The following is a 23,220-nucleotide window of genomic DNA, read 5'->3' on the forward strand; positions in this document are numbered from 1 at the left end:
AGAGTACAGGAGATGGGAAGTTACTTTGAAATTGTATAAGACATTGGTGAGGCCTAATTTGGAGAATTGTGAGCAGTTTTGGTCACCTACCTACAGGGAAGATGCAAATAAAGAGTAAAGAGAAAGTTTACAAGGGTGTTGCTGGAACATGAGAACCTGAGTTATAAGGAAAGATTGAATAGGCTAGGACTTCATTCCTTGGAATGTGAAAGATTGAGAGGAGATTTGACAGAAGTATACAACATTATGAGGAGTATTTCAGGGTAAATGCAAACAAGCTTTTTCCACCAAGGTTGGAAGGGAAATACAGGTCATGGATTAAGAGTGAAAGATGAAAAGTTTAAGGGGAGCATGAGGGAAAACTTCTTCACTCAGAGGGTCATGAAAGTGTAGAAAATGCTGCTGGTGCGTGTTGCATGTGAGCTTGATTTCAACGTTTAAGAGAAGTTTGGATAAGTGCATGGATGGTTAGTGTAATGAGGGCTATGGTCTGGTTACAGGTTGATGGGATTAGGCAGTTTAAATGGTTTGGCATGGACTAGATGGGCCAAAGGCCTGTTTCTAGCTGTACTTCTCTATGACTCTAAGAGCTCAATATAAACAAAACATTTAATGCAGATGGCCTTGCTTCTTAATGTTCTAATGTGCACCATCAAATTATGTTCAATTCAATTGGAATACAATTCTTATTGTGGTTTAACAAATAAGGAAGCTAGTTGGTGAAGAGAGTGGAGAAGGGTAATTAACAATATAAATAGCTTCAATAAGAAAACACATAGTCTAATGACTTCAATTAAATCATGCCAAATCAGAGAAAAGTAAAGGAATGGAGACTGAGCTGCAGCACAAATGAAGGCAAATATCTCAGAGAAACAGGAGTAACCTTGAAAGATAAAAGTGCTCAGGTGGACTCCCACAGGGATGCTCTATTATTCTTGATATATACTCATGGTTTAGGTTTTCTGAACCAAAAACTGCAATTTCTAAAGTAGAGCATGCCACCAAAGTAAGTTAGAATGCAGGAAATATAACAATTCTTATCACCTCCCTTCCCATATTCAAAGGCCTCAAACCCCATCTCCCAGGTGAAATATTAATTTACTTGTACTTATTTTTGCTTCGCTTTTGATTGTTCATTATTTGGTTCTTGATACACTGGGGAGGTGAAATGCAAAGTGGGTGGCCACATTGTGAAAGCTGTCCATTCAATTCATTGAATAAACTTGAGTCTTCAGTTGCCTGGGATTTCAGACAGTTCTACAATGATTTCTCTGTTCTCAGACTATCCTAAGGAAGCTCAATGTAAATGAGCTGAAACGCACCACTGTCTAGAAATTCACCTTGAGTTGGTGATGCACCATCAATAACTCTCTGAGACGTGAGGCGAGATATCGGCTTTTATTGACTGGAAGAAAGAACTAGCAGCAATTGACCACCATGCTACATCCTGGAGTCTGAGGGCAGGACTCAGGCCTCAATCGCCTTTATACCGGGGTCTGTGGGAGGTGGGAGGAGCCACAGGAACAGTCAGCGGGGGGGGGGGGGTGAGTCCAGACAGGTATATGTAGTTCCCCACATTCAGCCCCCTTTGTTTTAAAAGACAGTCCCCATGGGGCGAAGTTTCTGACAAGTATATTTCCAGGTTAGGTCTATCAGGTGGTTGAATCTGTCGCTGCGATCTACGTAGCACCGGCTGTGATTGCACAGGTGCCGGTGGTGATTGCACCAGAGACGGTGGTTGTGCTGGTTCCGGCCTAACTGGAGGTGTCAGCCTACTAGGCGTCAGTGATCCCTCATGCGTGTGTGAGGCGCCTGGTATATGCGCGTGCGAGACGCCCGGTATAGGAGTGTTGTGAGGAGTCTGTGTAGGGCTCGGTGTACACGGTGTCACCTTGGGTACAGGGTTCATAGTTACAGTGGAGTGTTCGGGGTAGTGGTCTGCTGCTCCTGTGGGCGCCAGGTCGCGGACGGTAAGACCACGTAAGCATACTGGGGGTTTGCATGTAGAAGGTGAACCCTCTCGACCAGTGGGGAGTATTTATTGCTCCTCACATGCTTCCGGAGCAGCACTGGCCCTGGGGACGTCAGCCAAACTGGTAGGGTGGTCCCAGTGACAGACTTCCTGGGGAAAGAGAATAGGCGTTCGTGAGGGGTGGCATTGGTGGACGTACATAACAGGGAGCGTATAGAGTGGAGTGCCTTGGGGAGGACCTCCTGCCATCGAGAGACCAGCAACCCTTTCGACTTAAGGGCTAAAAGTATGGCCTTCCACACTGTGGCATTCTCCCTCTCCACCTGTCCATTCCCCCGGGGATTATAGCTCGTGGTCCTACTAGTAGCAATGCCCCTAGCCAGCAGGTACTGGCGCAGCTCGTCACTCATAAAGGAGGACCCTCTATCACTGTGGATATAGCAGGGATATCCAAACAGAGTGAAGAGCTGGCGCAGGGCTTTTATGTCAGACGTGGCAATGGTGTCGGGGCAGGGAATGGCAAAGGGGAACCGCGAGTACTCGTCGATAATGTTGAGAAAGTAGACATTGCGGTCGGTGGAGGGAAGGGGGCCCTTAAAGTCAACACTCGGTCGCTCAAAGGGGCGGGTAGACTTGATAAGTTGCGCCTTTTCAGGACAGTAGAAGTGCGGTTTGCTCTCAGTGCAGACTTGGCAGTCCCTGGTCATCGTCCTGATGTCCTCAAGGGAGTACGGCAGGTTCCGGGCTTTCACGAAATGGTAAAATCGAGTGACCCCTGGGTGGCAAAGATGTGCATGGAGGGCGTATAGCTGGTCGAGCTGTGCGCTGGCACGTGCTCCCCGGGATAGGGTATCAGGGGACTCATTGAGCCTTCCAGGCTGGTACAGGATATCATAGCTGTAGGTGGAGAGTTCTATTCTCCACTGCAAAATTTTATCATTTTTGATTTTGCCCTGCTGCTGGTTGCTGAACATATACTTGGAAGGGAATGGTCTCATCCACCGCATGCATCGTTGCTTTGGCAATGTCCCCTTTAATGCAGCTGAAGGCCGCGCGGGCCTCGGCAGAGAGGGGAAAAGTGGTAAACTTGACCGGGGGCAGGCCTTGTCTGCGTAATGGGGGACCCATTGGGCGTAATAGGAAAAGAAGCCCAGGCACCATCTGAGGGCTTTGAGGGTGGTGGGAAGAGGGAATTCTAACAGGGGGTGCATACGGTCAGGATCAGGGCCAATGACCCCGTTCTCCATGACATACCCAAGGATAGCGAGTCCGGTTGTTCCGAACACACACTTGTCCCTGTTATAAGTAAGGTTCAGGTCTTTGGCCACTTGGAAAAATCGTTGGAGGTTGGCGTTGTGATCCGACCAGTCGTGTCCACAGATGGTGATATTATCCAGATAGGGAAATGTGGCCTTCAGTTGGCACTGGTCCACCATCCGGTCCATTTCCCTCTGGAAGACAGAGACACCATTTGTGACACCAAAGGGGACGAGCAGGAAGTGATAGAGCCTGCCACCCGCCTCGAAGGCGGTATAGGGGCAGTCCTCTGGGCGGATGGGGAGCTGGTGATAAGCAGATTTCAGATCTATTGTCGAGTACACCTTGTACTGAGCTATCTGGTTGACCATATCTGCGATGCGGGGTAGGGGGTACGCATCAAGCTGCGTGAACCCATTGATGGTCTGGCTATAGTCCACGACCATCCTATTTTTCTGCCCGGTCCAAACAACAACCACCTGGGCCCTCCAAGGACTTGTGCTTGGCTCGATGATCCCCTCCCTGAGCAGCCGCTGCACCTCTGACTGAATGAAGGCCCTGTTCCCTGCGCTGTACCTCCTGCTTTTAGTTGCCACAGGTTTATAGTTGGGGGTCAGGTTGGCGAACAGCAAAGGGGGAGGGATCTTGAGGGTGGAGAGGCTGCATGTGGTGTCAGTAGCACAGCTATCGGCATGGTGCAGGGTGGGATGTGTGGGTTGGTGTGTGTGTGTGGTCAGTAGCGGGGTATATGACGAAGTCCCACGAGACTGAGGATTCCTGACAGTGAGTGGTGGGAGGGGTCGGTCATATGCCATAGTCACACTTTTGAGGTGGCTCTGGAAGTCCAGCCCCAATAGCACAGGCGCGCACAGTTGAGGCATGACCAGTAGCGCAAAGTTCCGATATTCTGTGCCCTGCACCACCAATGTTGCTACACAACCCACCCGGATGTCTGTGGAATGTGACCCAGAAGCCATGGTGACCCTCTGGCTTACCGGCCGTGTCACGAGTCTGCAGCGTTACACAGTGTCCGGGTCAATAAAACTCTCAGTGCTGCCCGTGTCAAACAGGCACCTAGTCCTGTGCCCCTCCACCAGGATGTCCATCATCGACCTTGCAAGCTGGTGTGGGGTGCTTTGGTCGAGGGTTATGGTGGCCAGAGTTGAACTGCCGTCTTGGTGCCTGGTAAGCACCGGTGGGTCGGGGGTGGGGCGAGTTGGCGCCGACAAAGATGGCCGCCCCCATCCGGGCAGGCAAGATGGCGGCCCCCATGCCTCGCACAAGGCGGGCAGGCAAGATGGCGGCCCCCATGCATCACACGCAGCGCTGCCCGACCCTGCACGTGGTTCAGACTTACAGGCCTTGGCGAAATGGCCCTTCTTCCTGCAGCTGGAGCAGGTAGCTTTTCAGGCCGGGCAGCGTCTTTGGGGGTGCTTTTCGAGTCCGCAGAAGTAACACTGCGCGGACTTGCAACTTGCAGCTGCTGTGGTCGGTTTTGGGGAGTTCATGGACTCGTGACTGGCAGCGGTGGCAGTGAATTCGCTCGCAGGTGGCGGGGTCTGAGGTGTCCACGGGACCGGTGGGGGATCGCGCGGCTGGACAGCGTCAGCGTTGTGCAGACCAGCCTCCAGCATGTCGGCCGTCTTGATCGCCGAGTTTAAGGTAAGATCGGCATTTTCCAGCAGCTGCTGGCGCAACTACACTGATCTGATCCCCATAACGAAGGCGTCTTGTACTAGCAGCTCCACATGTTGTTCCGCTGCCAGACCTTTGCAGTCGCAAGTTCGCACGAATGTCTGTAGGGCTCGGAGAAACTCGGCGCTCGACTCATTGGGTCACTGTTGGAGCGTCGCTAAGCGATGTCTTGCATAGACAGTGTTCACCGGCCGCAGGTACTGTCTTTTGAGGACATCCAGTGCCCCTTCGTAGGTCGGCAGGTCCCTGATAAGTGAGTAAACTTTTGGGGTAACCCTTGAGAAGAGAATTCTGTGCATAATAGTGGGCTCAGTAGCACGAACCTCCTCCAAGTATGATTGGAAGCATGCAAGCCAGAGTTCAAAGGCAAGAGCTGCTTCTGAGTTTTGAGGGTCCAAGTCTAATTTTTCCGGACGTAAAATACTTTCCATGTTTTAAAACTTCCAGTCAATAAAATTGATGCACCATCAATAACTCTCTGAGACGTGAGGCGAGATATCAGCTTTTATTGACTGGAAGAATGAACAAGCAGCAATTGACCACCCCATGCTACATCCTGGAGACTGATAGGCCGGGCTCAGGCCCCAATCGCCTTTATACAGGGGTCTGTGGGAGGAGCCACAGGAGCAGTCAGCGGGGGGTAGGGGGGGCGTGTCCAGACAGGTATATGTAGTTCACCACACCTTTGTTCTGAAGCCAGCAGTTTCATAGACCTATCTATAAAGATGTGAAAATCTGAAGGATTTGTCCTATTCCCTTTTAAAAGGTACAATTGATTCTGCTTCCAGCTTCCCTCCAACCCATGTGTTAAAAGTGTCTTTTTCACTCTGACTTGGACTCCTCTATCTCTACTTTCAAAAGATAAAGAGAAAATTCACAATATCCAGGGCTCTTGTTGAAAGGAGTAGATGTGGTGGATGTGGAGAGGATGTTCCCAATGATGGGGGTATCTAGAACTAGAGGCACAGCCTCAAAATTGAGGGGCGACCCTTGAGAACAGAGGTCAGGAGGATTTTTTTTAGCCAGAGAGAAGTGAATCTGTGTAATGTTCTGCTACAGACTGCGGTGGAGGCCAAGTCTGTGCATATGGGATATTTATGGCGGAAGATGATCGTTTCTTGATCAATCGGGGCATCAAAGGATATGGCAAGTAGGCAGGTGTATGGGGCTGAGTGGGATCCAGGATCAGCCATGATGGAGTGGTGGAGCAGACTTGATGAGCTGATTGTCCTAATTCTGCTCCTATGTCTTATGGTCTTATTTAAATTAAATGAGCCTCAGAAGTCCCTGAGGTCTGGCAAAGTTGCCCAAGAAATCCAGAAGACTATTTGTGATTAAACTATAATGATAGAACCAGGCAGGATGGATGGGTTGAATATTGTTTGGACAGCACATTAGTGTGCTGGTTAGCATAATGCTCTTACAGCGTCTGTAATCTGGGTTCAATTCCACCACTGTCTGTAAGGACACTGTACATTCTCCCTGTGACTGAATGGGTCTCCTTCGGGTGCTCTGGCTTCCTCCCACGTTCCGAAAGTGTCCGTATTAATAGGTTTATTGTTCATGTGGATGTAATTGCGTGGCACAGACCCGCTGAGCCAGAAGGGCCTGTTTCTGTGCTGCATCTTTAAATAAAGAAAGGACTTACGACAAGTAATGGATCGTGTGCTTCAGAAAGAAGAGGTGGCAAGTTTGCCAGGCTCTTGGAATGATGACAATGTTGCCTGAAGGAAGCCATTTACATCACCTTCCCTCTGCTCAGTGTTGCGCTGTATTGGAAACTACTGGCCACATCATGCAGCTCTAATTTCACCATGCTCCCGAATGTTGTTTGCATAGTCATGAGATCTACTGTTATTAGGGTACTCTAAAGACAATGCAAAATGACCAAGCATTTCTGCTGCATTTGTTCTCCATTTACCTGACCCAGAACAACTTTCCATATTTAAAGATGCTTCAAAGTGCTTTGCAGGCCAAGAGCACTGAAAGGCTGTTTGTACTTCTAATGGAGGAAAATCTGAGGCCCATCTTGAGCACAGTAAGCTGCTACCAACACAACAGGATAATTGGTTTTCATTGGCAACATATGCATTGGCACATATGCCCCAGAAGGAGAACATTTGGCCCACCATATATGTACTGGGTCTTTGAAAGAGCAGGATGTTTAGTCCCAATTCCCTGATTGTTCTGCCACTGGAATCATTTGTCCTTATGTGCTGCATCAAAGCACCTCAACATTACAACTTCCTGAATCAAATCTTTTCGATCATCTCTGCTCTAACATCAGACTCCCCATTCTTTCCAAATAAATAAGGCCTTTCATCTCTGGAACAATATATATCTTTGGCAGTCACTCCAGTGATTTTTCCTCCTTCTTACACCATGGTGCCCAGAATGGAACACAATACCCTAACTGAAGCTTAAACTGTGCATTATAAAGATTCATAATAATGGCACATTTTTGTATTCTATGCATCTGTTTATAAAGCCAAGAAAATAATTGACTTCTTTCGAAACCTTATCAACTTCTCCTCTCAGTTTCAAGGATACTATGTAATTAAAATGATAAAATTCTTTCATGCAAATCCTCACTAGGAGCGAGGGATTATAGAAAGGAGAATAAAATTAACAAAATGTGAAGCTAGTCTCAATTTATTTAGGGGAATATGAGCAAGAAAAAGATTAATTTGTGACTATCTGCACATGTGGCATCTGTTCCACCACTCAGCGAATGTGTTGGCAGCTTTTCTGAAGGTATTGACATCTTTCTGAAATACTGTGCATTGTCTGTGACCTTTTCCCTTATATCAAAATCCATGTGCTTTTCAAATTTATTCTTGCAAGTTGGAGCACAAACTATTGACTACCTGTTTGGCAGGGAAAAAAAATGTCAGCATGTAAGCGCTGCCACAGACCATCAGAAAGCAGCTGATTGAGTGTTGATAACCAGCAGTTTGTAGACTGATGGAGTGGAATAAGGCTGGAAATCCAGATTTGTTTTAAGTTACCAGTGGTTTTGACAAAGTGCGCATGTAATAGGACAGGTTGGAAGAACTGGTGAATCAGTTGTGGTCAGGTTTGAAGTCGGGGGTGGGGGGAAGGTTGATAATGGAGTGTATGTGGAAGATTTGAATGTAGGTGTTTGGAAGTGGGACTGTGTAGTGGAGGGTTTTGAATGGGATATGTTGGAAGTTAGAACAATAACACAGTGTACAGCATACGGGCAGTGTTCTGTTGCCTTCAACAAATACGCAGAGATTTTTAGGAGTTGCAGTACAATATGTGGATGTGACGGTATAGCTTACATAGCACACCTAACTGTGGTGAACTACATATACCTGTCTGGACACACCCCCTGCTGACTGCTCCTGTGGCTCCTCCCACAGACCCCTGGATAAAGGCGATTGAGGTCTGAGCCCTGCCCTCAGTCTCCAGGTTGTAGCATGGTGGTCAATTGCTGCTTGGTCTTCCTTCCAGTCAATAAAAGCCGATATCTCGCCTCACGTCTCAGAGAGTTATCGATGGTGCATCAATATTATTGACTGGAAGTTTAAACCATGGACAGCATTTTACATCCGGAAAAATTAGACCTTGATCAGCAAGACTCCGAAGCAGCTCTTGCCTTTGAACTCTGGCTTGCATGCTTCTAATCATACTTGGAACAGATTCCAGTGACTGAGCCTGCCACAAAGTACAAAATATTACTATCTAGAGTAAGTCCGAAAGTATTCTCCCTTATTAGAGACCTACCGGCCTACCAAGGGGCACTAGACGCCCTTAAAAGACAGTACCTGCGGCCGGTGAACACCGTCTACGCAAGACATCGCTTAGCGACGCGGCAACAACAACCCGACGAGATGAGCGTCGGGTTTCTCCGAGCACTACAGACACTCGTCCAAATTTGTGACTGCAAAAGTCTGACGGCGGAGCAGCATGCGGAGCTGCTAGTACAAGACGTCTTCGATACGGGGATCAGGTCAGTGTACTTGCGCCAGCGGCTGCTGGAAAATGCCGATCTTACCTTACGCTCGGCGATCAAGATGGCTGACACGCTGGAGGCTGCTCTGCACAACGCTGACGCTGTCCAGCCGCGTGATCCCCCGCCGGTTCCGTGGACATCTCAGACCACGCCGCCGCTGGTTCCCGCTAGCGAACTCACCACTGCTGCTGCCAGTTGCGATTCCACGAACTCCCCGAACCTGACCACAGCTGCTGCCAGTCGCAAGTCAGCGCAGTCTTACTTCCACGGACTCGAAAAGCACCACCGAAAATGCTGCCGAGAAGCGACCTGTTCCAGCTGTGGGAAGAAGGGCCATTTCGCCAAGGTCTGCAAGTCTAAACCATGAGCAGGGTCAGGCAGCACTGCGTGCGAGGCATGGGGGCAGCCATCTTGGTCACCGCCATCTTGCCTGACCGCCTCGTGTGAGACATGGGGGCGGCCATCTTTGTCGATGCCACCTCGCCCCGCCCCCGACCCACCGGTGCTTACCGGGCACCAAGACGGCGGTTCAACTCTGGCCTCTGTAACCCTCGACCAAAGCACCCCACACCAGCTTGCAAGGTCAATGATGGACATCCTAGTGGAGGGGCACAGGACTAGCTGCCTGTTTGACACTGGCAGCATTGAGAGTTTTATTGACCCGGACACGGTGCAACGCTGCAGACTCGTGACACGACCGGTAAGCCAGAGGGTCACCATGGCTTCTGGGTCGCATTCCACAGACATCCGGGTGGGTTGTGTAGCGACATTGGTGGTGCAGGGCACAGAATATCGGAACTTTGCACTACTGGTCATGCCTCAACTGTGCGTGTCTCATGCTATTGGGGCTGGACTTCCAGAGCCACCTCGAAAGTGTGACTATGGCATATGACGGGCCCCTCCCACCACTCACTGTCAGGAATCCTCAGTTCTGTGGGACTTCGTCATATACCCCGCTACTGACCACACACACACACCAACCCACACATCCCACCCAGCAACATGCCGACAGCTGCGCTACTGACACCACTTGCAGCCTCTCCACCCTCAAGATCCCTCCCCCACCGCTGTTCGCCAACCTGACCCCCGACTGTAAACCTGTGGCAACTAAAAGCAGGAGGTACAGCGCAGGGGACAGGGCCTTCATTCAGTCAGAGGTGCAGCAGCTGCTCAGGGAGGGGATCATTGAGCCAAGCACAAGTCCATGGAGGGCCCAGGTGGTTGTTGTTCGGACCGGGCAGAAAAATGGGATGGATGTGGACTATAGCCAGACCATCAATAGGTTCACGCAGCTTGACGCGTACCCCCTACCCCGCATCACGGATATAGTCAATCAGATAGCTCAGTACAAGGTGTACTCGACAATAGATCTGAAATCCGCTTATCACCAGCTCCCCATCTGCCCAGAGGACCGCCCTTACACCGCCTTCGAGGCGGGCGGCAGACTCTATCACTTCCTGCGCATCCCCTTTGGTGTCACAAATGGTATCTCTATCTTCCAGAGGGAAATGGACCGGATGGTGGACCAATGCCAACTGAAGGCCACATTTCCCTATCTGGATAACATCACCATCTGTGGTCACGATGCCAACCTCCAACGATTTTTCCAAGTGGCCAAAGACCTGAACCTTACTTATAACAGGGACAAGTGTGTGTTCGGAACCACCCGACTTGCTATCTTTGGGTATGTCGTGGAGAACGGGGTCATTGGCCCTGATCCTGACCGTATGCGCCCCTTGTTAGAATTCCCTCTTCCCACCACCCTCAAAGCCCTCAGATGGTGCCTGGGCTTCTTTTCCTATTACGCCCAATGGGTCCCCCATTACGCAGACAAGGCCTGCCCCCTGGTCAATTCTATCACTTTTCACCTTTCTGCCGAGGCCCGCGCGGCCTTCAGCTGCATTAAAGGGGACATTGCCAAAGCAACGATGCATGTCGTGGATGAGACCATTCCCTTCCAAGTAGAGAGTGACGCCTCCGATTTCGCCCTGGCTGCTACCATCAATCAGGCTAGCAGGCCAGTAGCATTCTTCTCTCGTACCCTTCAAGGCCCTGAAATTCGGCACTCTGCGGTGGAGAAAGAAGCCTAGGCCATAGTGGAAGCTATTAGGCACTGGAGGCACTATCTCGCCGGCAAAAGGTTCACCTTGCTGACCGACCAGCGCTCGGTTGCGTTCATGTTCAGCAACCAACAGTGGGGCAAAATCAAAAATGATAAAATTTTGCGGTGGAGAGTAGAACTCTCCGCCTACAACTATGACATCCTGTACCGGCCTGGAAGGCTCAATGAGCCCCCTGATACCCTATCCCGGGGAGCGTGTGCCAGCGCGCAGCTCGACCGGCTATATGCCCTCCATGCACATCTTTGCCACCCGGGGGTCACCCAACTTTACCATTTCGTGAAAGCCTGGAACCTGCCGTACTCCCTTGAGGACATCAGGACGATGACCAGGGACTGCCAAGTCTGCGCTGAGTGCAAACTGCACTTCTGCTGTCCTGAAAAGGCGCAACTTATCAAGGCCACCAGCCCCTTTGAGCGACTGAGTGTTGACTTTAAGGGCCCCCTTCCCTCCACCGACCGCAATGTCTACTTTCTCAACATTATCGACGAGTACTCGTGGTTCCCCTTTGTCATCCCCTGCCCCGACACCACTGCCACATCCGTCATAAAAGCCCTGCGCCAGCTCTTCACTCTGTTCGAATATCCCTGCTATATCCACAGTGATAGAGTGTCCTCCTTTATGAGTGATGAACTGTGCCAGTACCTGCTGGCTAGGGGCATTGTTACTAGTAGGACTACAAGCTATAATTCCCGGGGAAATGGACAGGTGGAGAGGGAGAATGCCACAGTGTGGAAGGCCACACTTTTAGCCCTTAAGTCGAAAGGATTGCTGGTCTCTCGATGGCAGGAGGTCCTCCCCAAGGCACTCCACTCTATCCGCTCCCTGTTATGTACGTCCACCAATGCCACCCCTCACGAACGCCTATTCTCTTTTCCCAGGAGGTCTGTCACTGGGACCACCCTACCAGTTTGGCTGACGTCCCCGGGGCCAGTGCTGCTCCGGAAACATATGAGGAGCAATAAATACTCCCCACTGGTGGAGAGGGTTCACCTTCTACATGCAAACCCCCAGTATGCCTACGTGGTCTTACCTGATGAGCGGGAGGACATGGTCTCCGTCCGCGACGTGGCGCCCACAGGTGCAGCAGACCACTACCCCGAACACTCCACGGTAACTATGAACCCTGTACCCGAGGTGACACCACGCACACCGAGCCCTACACAGACTCCTCATGACACTCCTATACCAGGCGTCTCGCACACGCATGAGAAATCACTGACGCCTAGTGGGCTGACACCTCCAGTTAGGCCGGAACCAGCACAACCACCGTCTCCGGTGCAAACTCCACTGGCACCTGTGCAATCACAGCCGGTGCTACGTAGATCGCAGCAACAGATTCGACCACCTGATAGACTTAACCTGTAAATATACTTGTCAGAAACTTTGCCCCATGGGGACTCTCTTTTAAAACAAAGGGGGGGGGTGAATGTGTTGAACTACATATACTTGTTTGGACTTGCCCCCCCCCACCCCCGCTGACTGCTCCTGTGGCTCCTCCCACAGACCCCGGTATAAAGGCGATTGAGGCCTGAGCCCTGCCCTCAGTCTCCAGGATGTAGCATGGTGGTCAATTGCTGCTTATTCTTTCTTCCAGTCAATAAAAGCCGATATCTCACCTCACGTCTCAGCGAGGTATTGATGATGCATCAAAAGGTCAAATAGGTTATCTTCTGTAACAGTCTGTGATGTCATGAAGCTTCAAACGTTGAGGTGAAAGAACAGAGATTTGTATCAATACTATAAGTCTTCTTGCATCACGATTGGCTATAAATAAACAAAATCAGCGTAGACAGCAAGTAATTCATTGTAACATTCAAGATGATTGTCAATGCTTCCAAATTCTTCATAGTTCCTAATGCCCCTCCCCCTAGCAAGTGCAGGCAAATAAGTGCCATTTGGAATTAGAAAGAAGGTGATTTTGCCAAAAAAATTGCAAACACCAGTTAGCTCAGAGGTCCAAACATCTCTTGGCAAAACCTCAGCTTCACATTCAGGATTGTCACTGTGACAGCCAAAAGGGCAAAGTTATCTCTTGCATTGTTAATTTAAAGACAAGCTAATTTCAAAATTGACACAATTCTTTTGTATGCATTGGCAAGTTCTTATGAATGATTTAAAGGTCAACACATTTGGAAAGCTTGCTTTAAAAACTACCCTGCTTCGACTTATTAATTTATCCTTCATCCTTATTCGGTGCCGTTAAAAAGATCTGACCTTTGCAAATATTTCTGGAAGTACATAGTCCTGCAAACTGTTAGCTGTTGTTAAGTGGTGTGATCTATTATAAATGGCAGAGGAAATTGACTGCAGAGCTCTGAGCAACTTTGAGAGCAGATCTGAGATTGCATATTAGCCAAATTCTGTAAGTGATATTTTCAGTCAATGGCACAGGTCTGAGGTACTGCCGTGCACCAGAAAATAATTGTTTTAAGAGAAAAAATCTGTGCTGGTCACATGTGTTACAGAAATAGCCTAGTCATTGATCTAGATTTTGCACTAGAATTATACGTAATGGTAGCTAGACAGGAAGAGAGGACATGGGCTTCCTCTGCATTATTTCAAAGATAGGTACACTTCTTTAATACTGCCTTCAATTATTCCTTCAACTCATGAACTAGTTCAACAACTGGTCGGCCATGTGGGCCTGACGTGGTGGCTCTTCACGAAAGGACTAAGATCGTGCTGCTGCTCTCCTCGTATCCTGACGGAAAGATGCTTTCGATATGCTGAGATTTATCTGATTAATGGGCTGTATTTTATTTTGGCTTCCTTCAGTTTTTTGGTGTTTTACTTTCTTGTGGCTGATTAGTGGATGGGTCATCTGTTAGCTTTCATGTGTGAGAAGTGGGACTAGGGCAGGGGTCAGCAACCTTTACCACTGAAAGAGCCACTTGAACCCGTTTCCCACAGAAAAGAAAACACTGGGAGCCGCAAAACCCGTTTGACATTTAAAATGAAATAACACTGCATACAATGTTTTGTTTTGCCTTTATGCTATGTATAAACAAACTATAATGTGTTGCATTTATGAAATTGATGAACTCCTGCAGAGAAAACGAAATTACATTTCTGCATGCAACAAAAACATTTTGAACTCCGAAAAAAAGACGTTGTGTTGAAGGTTACTTTTAAGTAAAATACTCAACGTCTATTTGAGTCCTTCTTGTATTTATGAAAAACGCCAAACTTAAATTTGCCGCCAGCAGCAAACCAAAAATAACGTCAGCCAGCTATCAACCTGAAAAATGAAAGGACTATTTCACTGAACAATGAAAACATATGAATATACGTAAAATAATAGGCAATTAAAATATTTATCATACTTGTTCAGGTTGACTCACACCTGACAATGCAGTCGTATTCAGTAGGGATGGATCGATGCTTAGGGGAGTGACCGGGAAGGATAATGTGTTTTTTTCCTCTCTGAACTCACAGAAGCGTTTCCCAAACGATGTTTGCATTGCGATGATTGCAGAACGTAAATACTCCGAATTTATCATGTCATGACCTTGTTTGAACTCTCTCAAATTGGGGAAGTGAGACAATGTGCCTTTCTGTAAATCTCTGGCAAGCACTGTCAACTTGCGCTTGTATGCCAAAACATCCTCCAACATGTGCAGGGCTGTACGTCCTTACCCCTGAAGAGCTGTGTTCAGCGTGTTCAGGTGCGCTGTCATGTCTACCATGAAGTGTAGCTTTTCCAGCCACTCTGACTGTTCCAGCTCAGGGAAGGTGGGCCCTTTGCTGCCCAGGAAAGTTTTCACTTCTTCCAGACACGCGACAAAGCGTTTCAGCACCTCCCCTCTGGACAGCCAGCGATAAAAACACGTTGTAGCGGTGTGCTACACGCAGTCAGTAAACTGCAGTCAAAGATAGCTTTATTCGAACTAAACAGCCTTGCTTTTAAGCCTCCCTCAACCCGCCCCCCATGGGCGCGGATGCTGCAAAAGACACGTACTCACAAACCCCCGTAGGCTATCTCCCTTAGCCTGAACGCTGGCTAATTGTGAGCCGGTTCGGATGTGTCAGGAAATGGGTCGCCACAACGTCTTATTTAGATTGCACAAGATCACCATAATCTTCAAATTTAGAATTACATTTCAAAAACTAACAAACTAACATAAAATACATTTTAATTAAATACTGACCATGTAGCGGTGTGCTACACGCAGCGCTAAAATTACGACACGGAGACGGTAACTGCAGTCGAAGGAAAAAACTTTATTCGAAATCTTCAGCCTCACTTTTAAGCCTCCCTCAACCTGCCCCCCGTGGCGCAGAGGCTCCAAAGCTCTGTGCTCGCAAACCCCCGTAGGCTATCTAATTGTGAGTCGGTTCGGATGTGCCAGGAAAAGGGTCGCCACAACCAATTATTTCCCAAAGCAACAGGGAGCCGCAGCACAGACGTAAAAGAGCCACATTTGGCTCCGGAGCCGCGGGTTGCCGACCCCCGGACTAGGGGCTTTGATGCTATTGTCACTGTTCATTGCAAGTGATGGGCTCAGGCTTTGTTATTGTGGCTGTTTATTTTCTGCAGGGGAAGGGTGGGGGATTTGATGCAATTGTTGTTGTTTTTTTACCTGTGGGGGGGGGGGGAGAGAGAGAGAGAGAGAGAGAGAGAGAGAGAGAGAGAGAGAGAGAGAGAGAGAGAGAGAGAGAGAGAGAGAGAGAGAGAGAGAGAGAGAGAGAGAGAGAGAGAGAGAGAGAGAGAGAGAGAGAGAGAGAGAGAGAGAGAGAGAGAGAGAGAATGAATTTAAAGGTCGTCAGCGGTCATATTATTGGAAGGTGAATCAGAATGCAGTCAGAAAGGGCTGCCTGGCAGTTGGAAGGTTGTGTGTTGGGGAGTGGAGAAGGGAGGAAAGCATAAAGAGGAGATCAAAAAAAGGATACCCTATAAAGACCATGGAGGGCAGTGGAGATCAAAGTTCCAAGTCCAAAGTGCAAAGTAAATTTGTTATCGAAGTATGTAAATGTCACCACCTACCACCTTGAGATTAGCTTTCTTGCAGGCATTTGAAGGAAAATAAAGAAAGACAATAGAATTCATGATAAACTCTAACCACCACGGATAAACAAGCAATGTGCAAGAGAAGACAAATAGTGCAAACAACAAAAAAACTAAATAAATATATAGTATTGAGTTGGAAGTGAGTCCATAGGTTGTGTAGTCAGTTGAGCATTGAGGTGAGTGAAGTTATCCACATTGGTTCAGGAGTCCGACGGCTGTCGTATAATAACTGTTCCTGAATCTAGTGGTCTAGGGCCTGAGGCTCCTGTACCTCCTGCCTGATGGTAGTCATGAGAAGAGAGTGAGCCTGTGAAGCCTAAAGTAGTTGTTGATGGGAAAGAATTTGAGAGGGCAGGACAGCCTGAAAAAGGAACGGTGCTTAATGTGGAGCTAGAGAATTTGGTTGGGAAGGGGTGAATGTATAATTGTTCGGGGGATACAGAGAAACTGGGACTTAGTGCGTAAGGGGAGGAGCAGCCATCAGCGGGGATAGGGTAGGGAAAGCTATGGGAAGTAGGTATATATCTGAGTGATCACAGGGATATATGAGGAGAGGGGGAATTGGCAGATATGAGTGCGAGTGGCAGGGGAATTGTATAGGTATGGTAGACAGAGTTCACATCAGTTTGTGGTTAGCATTCATCCATAGAAATTCAAACCACAAGAAAAAAAGCCCTATCGCCAATCATTGCAATACTTAACATATTTTCCTGATAGCCTGTGAGGAAGGTCTCGTGCTCTTTGAACACAGGCAGTACTTAAAAAAAAATCCCCATACTAGTCCCCACCTCCCTCCAGCTGCAGAGTTTTCAGAGTCTGTAGTAAAGCTGCAAAAAATTATTCAATTTGTCACACTCTTTAAGGAATCAATGTTGTAATGTTTTGTATGTTTTCAAAGGTAGGAGTGGAAAATGCCTCTGCTTCATATTGTGTTCTCCTCACTCTCAATTGCGTCTCAGGGGGATAAATAACTGGCTGTTACTGCTGTAACAAATTTCCATAGAGTTCATTCAATCGTTTATGCTCCATGTCTGCCCGACAGCAGGGACTATTTTGGAACAATTCTCTGCTGAATGATACCTGCCAGCTAATTATTGTCTACGTTTTAGTGCCTGCTCTCTATCTTTTTCCTATCTACTATTGCTGTGCGTGTGTGCTCAATGTCAGGTGCTGAGATTGGAGACCACACCCAGACCCTGAGCGCAAAAACCAAGCCTGGGTGGGCAGTGAACTGTTGAGGGTGTGAAACAAGGAAAGAGCTCCGGCATTTTGCATGGGAATACTGAACTGAGGGCCCTTCTGAGTGCGCAGGTCCCACTGCCCCTCAAGAGCTTGAGATGCTGGCCCATAGTCAAACAGTTCTGTATTTGATATTTTAGTATTATTTGAGTAATATTGTAAGTATATCATTGATTAAGTATTCTTTGTTATTTACATATTTCTTTATGGGTTATATGTAAAAGTAGGTAAATGGCATATGTCATTATGCCACCCTGTCCTGCGTCACGCCTTCCTACTATAAAACTAAATGTACACAGTTGTTCTCAGCTCCATGTCTTTTTTTAAAAGTTAGATTAAAGTTTTGGAATTACAAAACCTAACAGTGGTGTTGAGGAAGTTTAAAACAAACCTGACACTGCTACCTAACTATTGAACCACAGAGAGACAATGGAGTTAAAGACAGCGCAGCAAGATCTTCAAGTTTAAAAAAAGTGCAGCCAGACATTTCAGCTAAAAAAAGAACACAGCACCTTTCTCTTTGGAAAAGGGGGAGAAATATAGTTGAATTAAAAAAAAACTAAGGGAAGTCAAGTGTTCAGAAAACAGTGAGTACCGGGTGATAATAATAATAAATAAATAGAAGTGGATGTGATTGATTACACAAAAGATAATTGGATATTTATACTGAGCAAATTGAGCTGTATGGAAATAGCCAATGTTAAGTGAATGCCAGTTTTGCTGAATGCATGGGTGGAAAGTCATACAGTTTGACTACAAATTGACTGGAAATCCATAGACCATTTGCATGTTTCATCTCCTACAATGGAGTCAACTGAAAGTGAATAAAGAAAAATACTGGATGATGCCTCAGCGGTGTTCAAGGATGGCACTGGAAAACCCAAACATATTAAAGGTAAAATAGTGTTAAATGAAAATGGCTCTCCCAAGTTTTACAAAGCCCATCAGGTTCCTTATACCATCTGTGATAAAGCAGCCAGTAAGCTTGATCACATGGAGAGTGAAGGAATTTTTCCAAGGGTCATGCGCAATGCCAGTGGTCCCTCTAACCAAGAAGAATGGGTCTGTCAGGATCCGTGCTGATTTTATGGGCTCCATCAACCCAGTACTGAAAGTTGATCAATAGCCTCTGCCCAGGATGGAGGATATATTTGCAAACGTATCAGCAGGGAAGCACTTCCACAAAGTGGACTTATCTGAGGCTTACTTACAGATGGAGATGGAAGAAAAGTTTGAAGTGTTTTTACCCGCAAACACACACAGAGGGCTTTATTGCTATAATAGGCTTCTTCTTGGAGTAGAATCTGCGTCTGCACTGGCAGAAAGCGATGGACCAGGTGCTGCAAGGCTGCCCAGCCACTCAGTGTGACTTGGGTGTTACCAGTAAGGATAACGAGGAACATCTCCAAAATCTCAAGACAGTATTAACATATTAGAAGATTGTGGACTCAGAGCATGATGCAATGCATTTGAATTCTTTAAACCAAGCATCACTTACTGCAGTCACACTTTTGAAGCACAACTATAACATAAGTGTCCTGAGAAAATTCAAGAATTGCTGGATGCACCAGGGTCAAAGGATACGTCACAGTCATGGTCCTTTTTAGGATTTGTCAACTACTATAACAGGTTCCTGCAAAACCTGACTTCTACACTCCATGCCTTGAACTCATTACCACAGATCAGGAACAAACAGCCCTGGACAAAGCTGTGTAAGGTAGCTATCAAAAAGGTAAAAGAAATGATAGCATCAGGCACTGTAGTCACGTATTATGATTCACATAGTCAAGTGAAAGTTGTCTGGGAAGCCTCCCCTTATAGTACACGTGGAGTAATGTCTCATGTTATCAGTGATGGGAGTGTGCCCCATAGTCTTTGTATCATGTTCCCTTAGTTCTGCGAGAACAATTATGGACAGACTAGCATAGAAACATTTTAACCAGTACTGGTATGGAAGAGCGTTTACCTTCTTTACTGATTATCAAGCACTGGTGTCCATTTTCTATCCACAGGAGGGTGTTCCACAAACAGCAACAGCAGGAATGCAAATATGGGCTCTGTTTCTTGGAGGGCACAATTACAAGACTGAAGTCATGAGGCAACTAATCATGGAAATGTTGATGGATTGTTCCATTTAACCTTGGAAAAGGAAATACCTGAAAAATTTACAAAAGAGGACACTCCTCTTGACATAGGCTCTCTAACACATAAGTCTCCCTATTACAGCAAAGGGGAAAGCAGAAAAGACTCGCACTTCTGTTGTTGTTTTCTCTAGCACCTGTTTAGCTTTCCTAACCTATTTTCCTTCGCAGGTTACAGAATTCAGCTGACTCTCTATGAAAGCAACTAGACAGAGCCAGAGATTTATCCCACCTTTTGCAGAAGGCTGTTGCTTCAAATCCCACAATAGCATTTCAGCACAAATCCAAGGCTGTTCCACCAGACCAATATGGCATTAGTAATCCCTTGTTTATTATAGGGTACTGTTCCTGAGAACTGTTCATAACCTAAATGGTTCATAAGTCAGTAAAGAACAAAGAGAGTGCGTGTGGGAGAATCCCAGGAACCACTGTGATAGGGGAATGGGCAGGTGTGGGAATAGTGGTTGCTAGCCAACGTCACTGATTCAGTGAGTAAACAAATGACCCTGCTCAGCATTCCCAGTTCTGCCAAATCCAGCCAAATTCTGCCAAATCTAAATAATGTGGCTTAAGGATAGGGGGAATATGGGGAGGTGGGAGAGGGTGTTTGAGAAAACGTCATGTTCCAACTCGGCAGAAGATGCCCAAAGCAGATAGCAAATCAGTTTCCATTCAATAGCCTGATGTTCCAGATGTTTGTTTGTACATTTGGGCGGTCCATAAGTCTGGTGGCCAAGTCCTTAGGACAACTCCTTCACCTTTTGCGAAGTGGCTCCATGAAATCATTTGAGTTCACTTGAGAGAGTAGTGGGGCTTCAGTTCTGTGTCTCATTCACATGATGATGATGCATCTGAGTTCAGAACAGGACCTCCCTTATGGACAGCTCATACGTACAAAAAAGCATCTGGACTCGGGTTCTGAAATTGCCAGTGCACATTGTGACACCTTTTCACATTGGCTATCTGTCAAAGCTAGCTGGATGCCAATGAATTGCATTGGTGAGCCTTGAGACTATGCTAAGTGTGACGTGGCCCAAAGCAGACATACTAGTATGAACACTGTTATGGGAAGAGATTATCAGGTGGACAGAGAAGATTCAAGGAAGAGAGCAAAATTTCCTTGAAGAGCTGACCCCTGAGAATCTTTGGCCTATGAACATTCGAAGTAGAGAAGGAAGATAAAAATTCATGCATTGGCTATGCACAGAAAACAATGTAGAGAGAGGCAGTTTTACTTCACGAACTACACTCACAGTCCCACTAGGTACCCTCCGTCCCATCTGTGGACGAGCCTGCAGTTTGCACAAATGCTTCATCGGTCATCTCCGAACACATGGAACTGGAGTGGAAGGAAGTCATCTTCTCTCTTAAATCCTTTCCTGAACACTGAAAGTTCATTCAAAGTTCAAAATAAATTTATTATCAAAATACATGCAGTAAATTTCACCGTATACAACCTCGAGACTCATTCTTGCAGGCATCCTCAGTAAACCAGACAAATACAATAGAATCAACTACACACAAAGACTGACAAAGAACCAATGTGCAAAAGAAGACAAACTGCAAATAATAAATAAACAAAATAGATAATACCTGAGAAGGTGAGTTGCAGAGTCCTTGGGAGTGTGTCAGTAGGTTGTGGAATCAGTTCGGAGTTGAGGTGAACAAAGTTATCCACACTGATTCAGGAGCCGGATGGTAGCTGTTCCTGAATCAGTGGTGTGGGAGGTAAGGCTCTTGTACCTCCTTCTTGATGGCAGCAGCATGAAGAGAGCCTGGTCTGGATGGTGGAAGTCATTGATGACGGATGCTGCTATCTTGTGGCAGCACTCCTTGAAAATACGCTCAGTGGCGTGGAGGGTTTTTCCTGTGACAGACTGGGCAGTGATCACTGCTTTATGTAAGCTTTTCCGTTCATGGGTGCTGGCGTTCTCATACCAGGCCACGATGCAGTCAGTCAGGATACTCTCCACTGTGTGTCTGTAGGAGTTTGTCAATGTTTTAGATGACATGCTAAGTCTATGCAAACTTTTCAGACTGTAGAGACACTGTGTGCTGGTCCCAGGAAAGATCCTCTGATATGATAACACCAGCCAGTATGGGACACAATCCTAGCAAATCAGAGGCAGACAACAACACAAACACTTCATCTTAAAATTCAGCATCGTTTTGATGCCTGAACAAAGCCACTTCAGTGTACTTGGAATCTTCCTACTGTTCATTTGGTCATAGGTAATTTATGAAAATACTGGGACTTTGGGAAACTTGGATAAAAGCCTGGATTACCTGAAGTGTGTGTGTGTGTGTGTGTGTGTGTGTGTGTGTGTGTGTGTGTGTGTGTGTGTGTGTGTGTGTGTGTGTGTGTGTGTGTGTGTGTGTGTGTGTGTACGTGTGTGTACGCACGCGCGCGCATGCTGTTGAACTCTGACCATTCAGGTTACCAGCACTGAAACCCAATCAGTCCAATCACAGCAACGATATGTGTTCATATTTAATTCCTCTGTGCATCCTGTCAGGAGCTGAGTCTGTGGGTCGGAGGGTCTCAGGATTGTGTTCTTCAATTTGTTTGCACTTACGCTCATGTGAATAGTTGCTTCAGGTAATATATCCAAACATACAAGACAAAGGTCATTCGTTTTGCAGCCCAAGATCTTAATGTCTATAACTCCCAGGGATGCTCACCGCCACGACAGTCAAAATGTTCAACAACTCCTCTGTCAGATTATTTGATAAACCTGAGGGTGTTTGTACAATTCTTCAGCTTCAGCATCACCTGCCACCACCTCCCCCAGTTCTTCCCTCTCACTCCTCCTGCCACTAAACTGTAGTAAAAGATGCTGGCTTTTAAAGGCGAGATACAGCTGTGTACAATTAGATTTCACATAACAACTTCAAGGATCACAATAAATAGCAGGAACATCACTCTACTCCAGTGTGCTCATCAGAAACAGATATGAAAAGTGCCATATAAAATAGGAAAAAATACAGTAATGTGTATTTATTATTGTAAATTTAAATTTATTATAATAAATTTTCTCAACACATTTCACAGCAGGGTTAACAGATCACATTTGAAACTAATTACATTAGCAAGTATGAGGTAAGAGGTGCTTGTGAAGGAGAAGAGACTTATAAAGAAGTGGTAAGATATAGGAAAAGAATTTCAGGATGTCAGCCAACTGAAGATATAGCTGCTGGTAAAGGAACGGTTAAAATGGGGATGAAGCAGAAGGCCAGAACTGGAGGTGGCTCAGAAGGTTGTAGGAATGGAAAAGGTTGCAGTGATACGGGAGAGACAGAACCATAGAACCATTTGAAAACAGTATCATTGAGACACAGAGAAAAGAAACATTTCAAATGAAATGGAAGTTAACCCTTGGTTATGATCTGAGTTGATGGTAGAGCAAATTAAACTTCTGATACACCTGTGAATGGCTAAGATGGGAGACCAAAGCCAATGAAGAAAGGTGAAGGATGTATTGGCTGTTGGATGTGAATCAGGTGTTGAGTATTGAAAAGAGACGCAAGTCATGACTAGTCAGCTGAGCTTCAGGGGATATCTGACGTGCCAGTAACTGAGCCTACAGGTGGGATGGTGCACTGGGATGTTTCTGGTGTACTGAGTGAAGGTGGGATTGAAATCATTTAGCACGGTGGTCAAGGAACTATAATGAATTTCTCTGCATCATTGAGGATTTGGTGGAGCCAGTAAACATTGGTGATTGCTAAATTGAGGAGAGATTAAAATGAAAAAAGGTGGAAAACGAGTCTTCATGTGATAGAAAAGTTAGCACAGCATTATTTTT

The sequence above is a fragment of the Hypanus sabinus genome, chromosome 12 (assembly GCF_030144855.1).
Source record: "Hypanus sabinus isolate sHypSab1 chromosome 12, sHypSab1.hap1, whole genome shotgun sequence".
NCBI lineage: Eukaryota > Metazoa > Chordata > Chondrichthyes > Myliobatiformes > Dasyatidae > Hypanus > Hypanus sabinus.